This window comes from Zalophus californianus, chromosome 2 (assembly GCF_009762305.2).
Source record: "Zalophus californianus isolate mZalCal1 chromosome 2, mZalCal1.pri.v2, whole genome shotgun sequence".
Taxonomy (NCBI): Eukaryota; Metazoa; Chordata; class Mammalia; order Carnivora; family Otariidae; genus Zalophus; species Zalophus californianus.
Window position 1 is genome coordinate 190,291,759 of NC_045596.1, and position 8,721 is coordinate 190,300,479.

The 8,721-nt window shown below is 40.1% G+C and overlaps 1 protein-coding gene across 1 annotated transcript in view; it reads right to left on the reverse strand.

Annotated features, from left to right (window-relative positions):
• TENM3 (teneurin transmembrane protein 3) overlaps positions 1-6,178 on the reverse strand; it is a 1,257,915-nt gene extending 1,251,737 nt beyond the window's left edge. The window contains exon 1 of the mRNA XM_027598498.2: positions 6,089-6,178. The gene's annotated coding sequence lies outside the window, so the exon portion shown is untranslated. The remainder of the gene's footprint in view (positions 1-6,088) is intronic.
• Between the last annotated feature and the right edge of the window lie 2,543 nt (positions 6,179-8,721).

The following is an 8,721-nucleotide window of genomic DNA, read 5'->3' on the forward strand; positions in this document are numbered from 1 at the left end:
GCACCACCCAGGCACCCCAGTGCTTATTACTTTTATTCCCATCTCACACATTAGGAATTTGTAGTGCAGAGATGTTCACTAGCATACCTATAATTGCCAGCTAGAAAGTAGCAAAGAGGCAGAGCCTCATTTCAAACCCAGCATCCTCTGATCACTGTGCTAAAAGAACCTCTTGTGAAATTCTTCTAAGACTTGGAACATTCCTGTGTTGGCCAGGGGGAGCTGGTGAAGGACCTAACTCTCATAAAATATGGAGGCATCACTATGGGACTAATGGCGTAGGTGTTTGGACTAACGAGTGCTGTTTTCCTCTCAAACAATGTAACACAGACAGTTACGTATGGAATAAAGATGGGATGGTACTATTTATGAAAGATGAGTATTCTGCTCTTTGATCCACAGCATTTACAGGGCATCATCCCTTCATTGTCTTGAGGGAAAACTACTCTTGGAGTCTATGCTTACCTAGTCATGCCTCCCTTAATCTCTTCTTGCTGCTGTGGACAGCTAAAATTCTAGATAAGGTTCTTCATTAATTTAAGATTTGGGCAACTGGCTCTCCACATCCAGATCCCTGTCATCACTGGATAGCATGATCTGGCCTCTCAGTCTCTTGGTATTCACATTTTCAGTGACCTTCTAATCCACTCCACCTCAGCCACCCACTCTCAGTGTCACAAAATAGGATATCTGTACTGGAAACTCCGAAAAGTTAAATCAAAAATCCTTCTGTCTCACCACAAACTTCTCTCCCTCTGTCCTGTTGGCTCATTTACTTTCACTCAATCTTTTATGTGACTCCATCAGTATCATTACACCTGGTTTTCTGGTCTTTGTTTCATTTTCTATGCTGCTTGGTGTCAATGGCCCTGCAAATTAATTATTCTCTTACCACCATCTTGCAGTCTCATGCTGTTTTGTTCTTTCCACCCTACTTGGAAAATTCCATCCTGGATTAATACCACCATGAGTTTTCCTGCTTGAGAGCTGGAGAAAATCCTGGAGTTCTCTGAAAAGTCATAGTCACCAACCTCAATGTCTCAGCAATACTGAGCCCTTCTGCTGCATTTCTCTAGTTGTTATTCTTCTCCAGTCAAAATTATGACTATTGCAAACACTCCTTACTCCCCTCTACTCCATGATTCTATCGTTGCCCATTATTTTTAATATGATCATGCTTCCTACAGAAAAGACTTTAATTTCCTGTCATCAAACCAACACAATCTTTTAGCATTAGCATCCACCCTTTCCTCTCTCTCTTGTGATATCATGCAAGAGAACCTTCTTTTCCTTTTTAAGACCATCTTCTACATTGGATTGCTGCACCCTATCTCTGCCAATTTTCTCCAGAACTTTATGCTACCATTAAAAAAAAAAAAACTCCTCTGTTCATGTCACATCTTTCCCCTTATGCATTCCTGTTTATGTTCTCAACCTCATAGCCAAATTCGATAAGAGTTTTCTGCATTTGTTGATCTTATTTCTTCCTCTATCATTCATATAACAATGTTCTTTCATTTGGATTTTGGGTCACTGCTCTATCAATGCTCTGTTGCTAAGGCTACTCATGATATTCTTATTGTTTAGTTCAAGGAGGCACTTCATAATTCTCATCTTACTGACCTTTTAGTGCTTTGTTAAAACACTCGCTTCTTCCCTTGGTTCCTAAAACAATCTCACTTTCTATGTGTGCCTTACTTCTCAATTTCTTCTCAGTCTCCTTTCTCAATTGCTCCTTCTCTACCCAATCATTAAAGTCTGGAGAACTTCAGGTTCTTTCTGTTCAGGACTTTCTTTTTATTTCCTTATGACCTCTCTCCAAACAATCTCATTTTCTATCATGATTTCAATTACCATGTAAAAGCCAATGACTCCAAATTTAAACCTTTGTCCAGATCTCTGCATTCCAGAACCACAGATATTCTAACCATTTTCGATATTTTGTAGCCACTTCAAACCAAACATAACAAAAATTTAAAAAGACCATCATGTTTCTCTAGCCAGAAACATGTGAGTCATTTTGGCTCTTCTCTTCTCATCTCTAACCCATCCAGTGCATTCTCTTTTTTAACCAGTGTGAAATCCATGTGCTTGCCTCCATCTTCAACCAGACCCTTCTACCTTCACCCTTTTTCCTTCCTAAACTGGTGTAAAATCTGCCAAATTGGTCTTCCCGTATCTTCTCCTTTCTATGTCTGTTCTCTCCACACATAAATCAGAGTGATGTTTTTTTTTTTTTCTTTTTTAGAGAGAGAGAGAGGGAGACAATGAGACAGTGAGTGGGCAAGGGAGGGGCAAAGGGAGAGAGAATCTTGAGCAGGCTCCATGTCCAGTGCAAATCCCCATGCGAGGCTCAATCTCATGACCCTGAGGTCATGACCCGAGCTGAAATCAGGATTTGGATGCTTAAACACCTGAGCCACCCAGGTGCCTCCAGAGTTATATTTTTTAAAAATATTTATTTATTTGACACACAGAGAGAGAGAGAGAGAGAGAGAGAGTGCACACAAGCAGGGGGAGCAGCAGAGGGAGAGGGGGAAGAAGGCTCCCCATTGAGCAGGGGGCCCTACTCAGAGCTCGATCCCAGGTCCCTGGGATCATGACCCCAGCCTAAGGCAGACACTTAACAACTGAGCCACCCAGGAGCCCCAGAGTGATGATTTTTAATAGAAATCTAACCTCACCACTTCCCTGCATAAAGTTCCCCAATGGGTTCTCATTGCACTTAGACGAAAGATAAATTTCTTTAACAGGGTCTACAAGGTCCTGTGTGACCTGGCCTTCACTCATTGAAGCAGTATGATCTCTACTGTCCTCTGTGCTTTGTATGCTTCAAACATAGCAGACGCTGTTCCGTTCAACATGTGTACCAGGCAGTGCCCCCACTCAGGAATCTTGTACCTGTCCTTTCTGCTGCCTACATTGTTCTTCCCTACATTGCTACCTTAAGCTTCAAGTCTACTCTAACAGCCAATCCCCAATGTGCCCCCTCTTCCCTTCCATGACAATGGCAGCTCTGCCTGTTACATGTAAACCGAGACAAAATTTTGTGTTTTATTGTGTATATTGCTCAGAAAAACTTGTAATGATTGCACAGTATAGGTGTGAGTTTCATGATCCCCAACACCTTGCAACAAAGTTCCTGGCACATAAATATTTGTTAAGTGGAAGAATGTTGCTTACATTAAACTTCTTTAACTAAAGACTAAAATTACTTTTCTTAAGTGTTTCTTTGTTGTCATTATTCAGATTAATTATAGCCTATAACTGAAAATTATTGCAGTGGCAAAGCCAAAGTGAGATTTTCATTCTCCTTAGTGACACCACATATTATGGAATCATTAGTTCTAGAATAATGCATCCGGGCTTACAAACGAAGATTCAAGAGGTGAACTTTTGTCTTTTCTATGCTTTCTGCTGAAGAACGTTGTCAAAACATAAACGGAAATTTAAATGATAACAGGAGACTATGAGAAACTGGTGTCATCTGAACAAGTCAGGTCACATTCTAAATGGGAGGCTCAAGCTCCCAGATAAGCAAAGCAATTCTGAATTGCAACACACCTCTCTTTTTCCCATGGCAAATTCCCATGATCCGGAAAGACAGTAAAATCTTTAGGGGGAAAAGGAGCAGATGCTTTTCTCTCCTTAAAATATTTCTGTCTCGGGGAGCCTGGGTGGCTCAGTCGTTAAGCCTCTGCCTTCGGCTCAGGTCATGATCCCAGGGCCCTGGGATCAAGCCCCACATTGGGCTCCCTGCTCAGTGGGAAGTCTGCTTCTCCCTCTCCCATTCCCCATGCTTGTGTTCCTGCTCTCTCTGTGTCTCTCTCTGTCAAATAAATAAATAAAATCTTTAAAAAATAAAAATAAAAAAAATAAAAATATTTCTTTCTCTAGTAAGAAAGCAGTTGTAGCCCTTCAAGACTTGTTTTATTTCTGCAAAATTACTCTGAACGTGTTTGCAATGAATATTACTCAGGTAACAAACTCCAAAAATGCTATCATAAAGAATAGAACCCATTGTATTTATGACTTATAGTACTTATAAAAATGCACATTTCACTATAAATGATGCTATGGTGATATCATCAGACAGCACAGGCTATTCACAACTTTCAAGGGCTTAAAGAATGCTTGTGTTAAGTGCCATATACATATATATTTTTTTTACCCATTAAAGTAATATCGGTAAGTAAATGAGGATATCATTTAAATACAGCATTTTTCCTACATATTAATTAGTAGCTCAATGAACAATTTGACTTAAAAATATGAAGAATGACGTAAGTGACAGGTTTGTTCATACATTTTAATATAATGTGTTCTCTCACTTTGCTCTGAAAGGAGATTGTTTCTTAATTTTAATTTCTGCAAAACTTAATGATGAGTTCTGTCAATGAAAGAATGTAAAGACTTTGATTTTACGGTTAAAAATACCAAATAAAATGAACCCCTTCATTAATTACATGTGTTTTCTAACTTTTAATTCTACTGTTATTGAAATATAATTTTCCTATAATTTTATTACTCATTTTTATCCTCCTTCCTTCTTCAAATAATTAGATTACCCAAATCACTTATCTCCAAAGTAAAATCTATCCCATGTTGACAGACAGGAGTCCCATGTCGGGAAGATTTCTCGCAGCGCGTAATTAGTTCAGTTCAACCCACCAGCAATATTGGAAAATGATATATAGCCTATATCCTAATGACAGCAGAAAACTTGCACCGTCTTTATTTGCCAAAGCATCCGTGCTCTTAATTTCATGAGGGTATTTTTAGTTTCAAGTAACTTGGGAAAAGGTAATAGGTGACAAAGTCAGAAAGTAAAGTGTAAAAATATGGTGTAGAACTCTAGCTATATATAATACCTAGAAAATGTATAGAAAAGTACATTTGCATTCCAGTAACACCTGTGACATTTAGACGTTCTATAGAATTCCTGCTCTCAATCTTTGCCTGCATCATATGCCACTATTCTCTCTGGATAGAGTCAGAGACCATAAAATAGTGGAGTGCTCAGAAGATATATGGTACAGCAAGTAGTAAATATCTGTGCTTTTCTGCTTTTTATAATACTTGTTTATAAAGCAGATAATAAAATTATAATTCTGTTTAGAAAAAACTTGGAAATTCCAAATCAAAATCTTTGACCCTAACAACACCCAGAAAAGGAAAACAAAATATGCAGCTTTGTGAAAGTTTTGCTTTACAATATACCCATCAGCAGGCCCAACAATCTTCTAACACCAAAAATTAGATTTATATATATCTTATAAAATAAACTCGCTTTATGTAGATGCACAGGATCTGCTCCTTAACACAGCAAATATCCTTGATTTCCATTTTACGATCTCACTAGCATACAGCAGATTTTCATTCCCATAGTTCACTGCACACTTGTTACAGATTTTTTTTTTTTCTGGCAACATTTATCTTTCGTGTTTTATGAACCGAAGTTATTTTATGTTTTCTACCTCTTCTCTATAAAATTCTCATAAATAATTACTGGATTTCAAAGCTCCTGGCAGCTGGACACTTGGTAATAGCTTATTTCTAACTGATGTTGAAAGAAATGCGATGTTGGGATTAAAGACCTACAAAATGGCCCCATGTCTGTCTTTCTGCTTGTGAGTTGGCATGAGTGGCATGGCACGCTTGTGCACAAAGAAAACGCGAGATGTTGGGCGCCTGGGGGGCTCAGTCGTTAAGCGTCTGTCTTCCGCTCAGGTCATGATCGCAGGGTCCTAGGATCGAGTCCCGCATCGGGCTCCCTGCTCCGCGGGAAGCCTGCTTCTCCCTCTCCCACTGCCCCTGCTTGTGTATCCTCTCTCACTGTGTCTCTCTCTGTCAAATAAATAAAATCTTAAAAAAAAAAAAAAGAAAAGAAAACGCGAGATGTCATTTATTTACAGAAGTACGTTGGCTATAGGCAGGGTGCAAAAAAAGTGTGAAGAGAAAAGGTAGAGGTTTGGCAGTTCCTTAGACGTTATGTCTCAGAGAATGACAGGACTGATGGGAAAATCCGAAAACAAGCTTCTCCAGGAGACAGGGCTATCAAAGCACCTGGCCTCACACGGGCACTCACCATTGTCTGTAGTCCCACCAGGACGCTGTTCCTGACCGTCAGGTGGGCCGGCTGTCAGCACACTCAGTGCCCAGGCCCCCCGGCTCTGCCTCCGGGGAGAATGGCGGCCACCCAGCCTTCTCAGGAAGCGACACTTCTTAGAAAACAGCTCTTGGCCTGGAGAGAGAAGGGCATTCCTTAGACAGAGACCAACAAATCACTATGACTGCACATGAATAATCCACATATATAAAATCAATTTGTATTGGTAATTCTTAGGTTTCAATATTTACAATTCTGTGAGTTTTAAAGTTTTTTTTCCTGGAAAAGAGAAATAAGTGGCTAAATTTGCTAGAACTGTGCATTTGTAGGTATTCAGTATTCGCTTAAGATATAAATAAAACTCCAGAAGCATATGGATGCCTTTAGTTAAGTAGCAGGCTCATCAAGATTGTGGTTCTGATGTTCTTGCCAATGGATTTAATTTTCTTAGGATATTCAAGTTATAGTATTCAAGTCTGATGTGATCATGTATTGGGTATATATAGCCTGTTCACCTTATGATAGTGCACATTATGGATGCTGGTAGCAGTGGAAATAAATTCAATTTTACAGAAAGAATGTACCTTTATAAAAATGATAGATTATTACTTCTAGAAGGATGAAGGAGACAACACCACTGTTACGTGAAGCTTCTTCACCACTCCTAGGGTTGCCTTCCATTTTATGGGCACTCCATTGGTATAGCAGTCCAGACAACTTCTGCCCTAGCGAAGGTGAAGTGGGCCTTACTGATCGCTGAGCTGAGAAAACATCTAGGTTAAAGCATTTTAACCTAGACTCTTCTCATCCCTTTCTCTTGGGAGCCAGCCTCCCCTCAGAAAACACATTTTCTTTACTGTGTTCCTATATGTAGTGAGCTTATTCAGGGGCAGGTACTGTCCAGGATAGGAGGAGTGGGTAGGGATGGTGGCCATAGTTGTTGGTGTAAATCCAATTCAGGGAGCGTTATGGTGCCCAGTGTTTGGTACCTTGGTCATGGTCTTTCCCCATTTACCTCTTCACTCTCATCGTGTGCACTACCCTAATATACACCAACATACTCCAACCACAGGGCCTTCTTCCAGTCCCTGTTTACACTGTGCTCTACTGTATTAGGATCTTTCACTGGCAACCTCTGCCTGGAATGCTTGTCCCATTTAGATTCACTCGGCTGGCTCCTTCTCACCGTTCAGTCATGATGTGAATGTCTCCTGCTCAGTTAATCTTCTTGAGCATCTTATCTAAATACTAACCCTCTCTCCGTTAGTGAATATTATAACCCTCTGTTCATTTCCTTCTAATGAAACTCACTATGCTATTGTTTTGTGGTCTTTTTGTTAGTTTGGATTCCTCCTATGAACTCTAGGTGCCACAAGGGCGGGGTCATTCATTACTACTCCATAGTAAGTATTACCCAACATTTCTAGAAGAAATAATTGGAAAGGAGTTGGTAGACACAGAATCTTAAAATATATTTAATTTCTGGGAAATATTAAAAGTGTCCAAATAGTTTCAGATCATCACAAAATATCTTTGAAATGAGGGCATAAGAACTATAGCTTTCAAATGATATTATCTTCACAGATCAAACCCAAGACTCTCCCTGCCCCTCCCCCCTCAAAACCCAACACTCTCCTGCCCCTCCCCCATCAAATGCTTTGCTGTGCCATATGAGGTTAACATGTAATAAAAAAAAACCTAGAGCTGGTGTATGTTATTTACCACCATGTACTGGAGAAATCTACACAAAATAACAAGTTTTCACAAAAAAAATTCATTGAGTATTAGCAATTGTTTATTTAACTAGATACATTATCCACAGATATTCCAGGGGGCCAGGCAGAAACACAGTCAGTTGCAGAGTGCCCTTTGGAGGACGGGTATGCAGCATACGGGGCCACCAGAACCTACGTTTTCAAACTACTCCCAAGAGTTGAGAAATCAACCTCTTCGTGTGGTTTTTCTCCTGAGCCAGCTTTAGTGGTAGTCATAACTGTGATGGTGGTACGAGATATGAAGATGGTGGATGCAGTGCCAACAGCACTTGACAGCCTCAAGATAGGAAACAAAAACAGGATTTTCAAAATGTCATGAGATAATAGGGTTTGGTGAACGGCAAGGTACTTTGCAGATGAGTGTTTAGTAATTACATTTACCAGTGTTTGTTTTCCCTGCTTATAATCAATTGTGTATCCTCTTGTAAAACTTCCACGAACAGGAAGAATAAACAGCAAACAGAGTTTCTGAAAACAAATATAATCTGAAACTCATGGAGCCAAGTAAAATAAAATAGGAAAGAGCTGTGTTTGTCCAAGGAAGGCGTGGGTCCTGCAGCTGTCTCAGGTGGCTCCTCAGACTCTGGGCTTTCTAAGGCGACTGGAAGGGTAGAGTTTGGGTCCTTCCTTGTACCAGACAGACTCTGATCATCATGAAATGCTGGACTAATCTAGGCAGGAGGGTTTGCAGGAGATACTGAACAAACTAAAACCAGGCTGAACACTGCTTCAAAGGACAGGAACTTACAAAAGGACCTATGATGCGTGCTGGTGAGGAAAAGGAACTGCACAGACATATTGAGCACTTGTCAATTTCGGGGTTTTGGTAGAATTTGG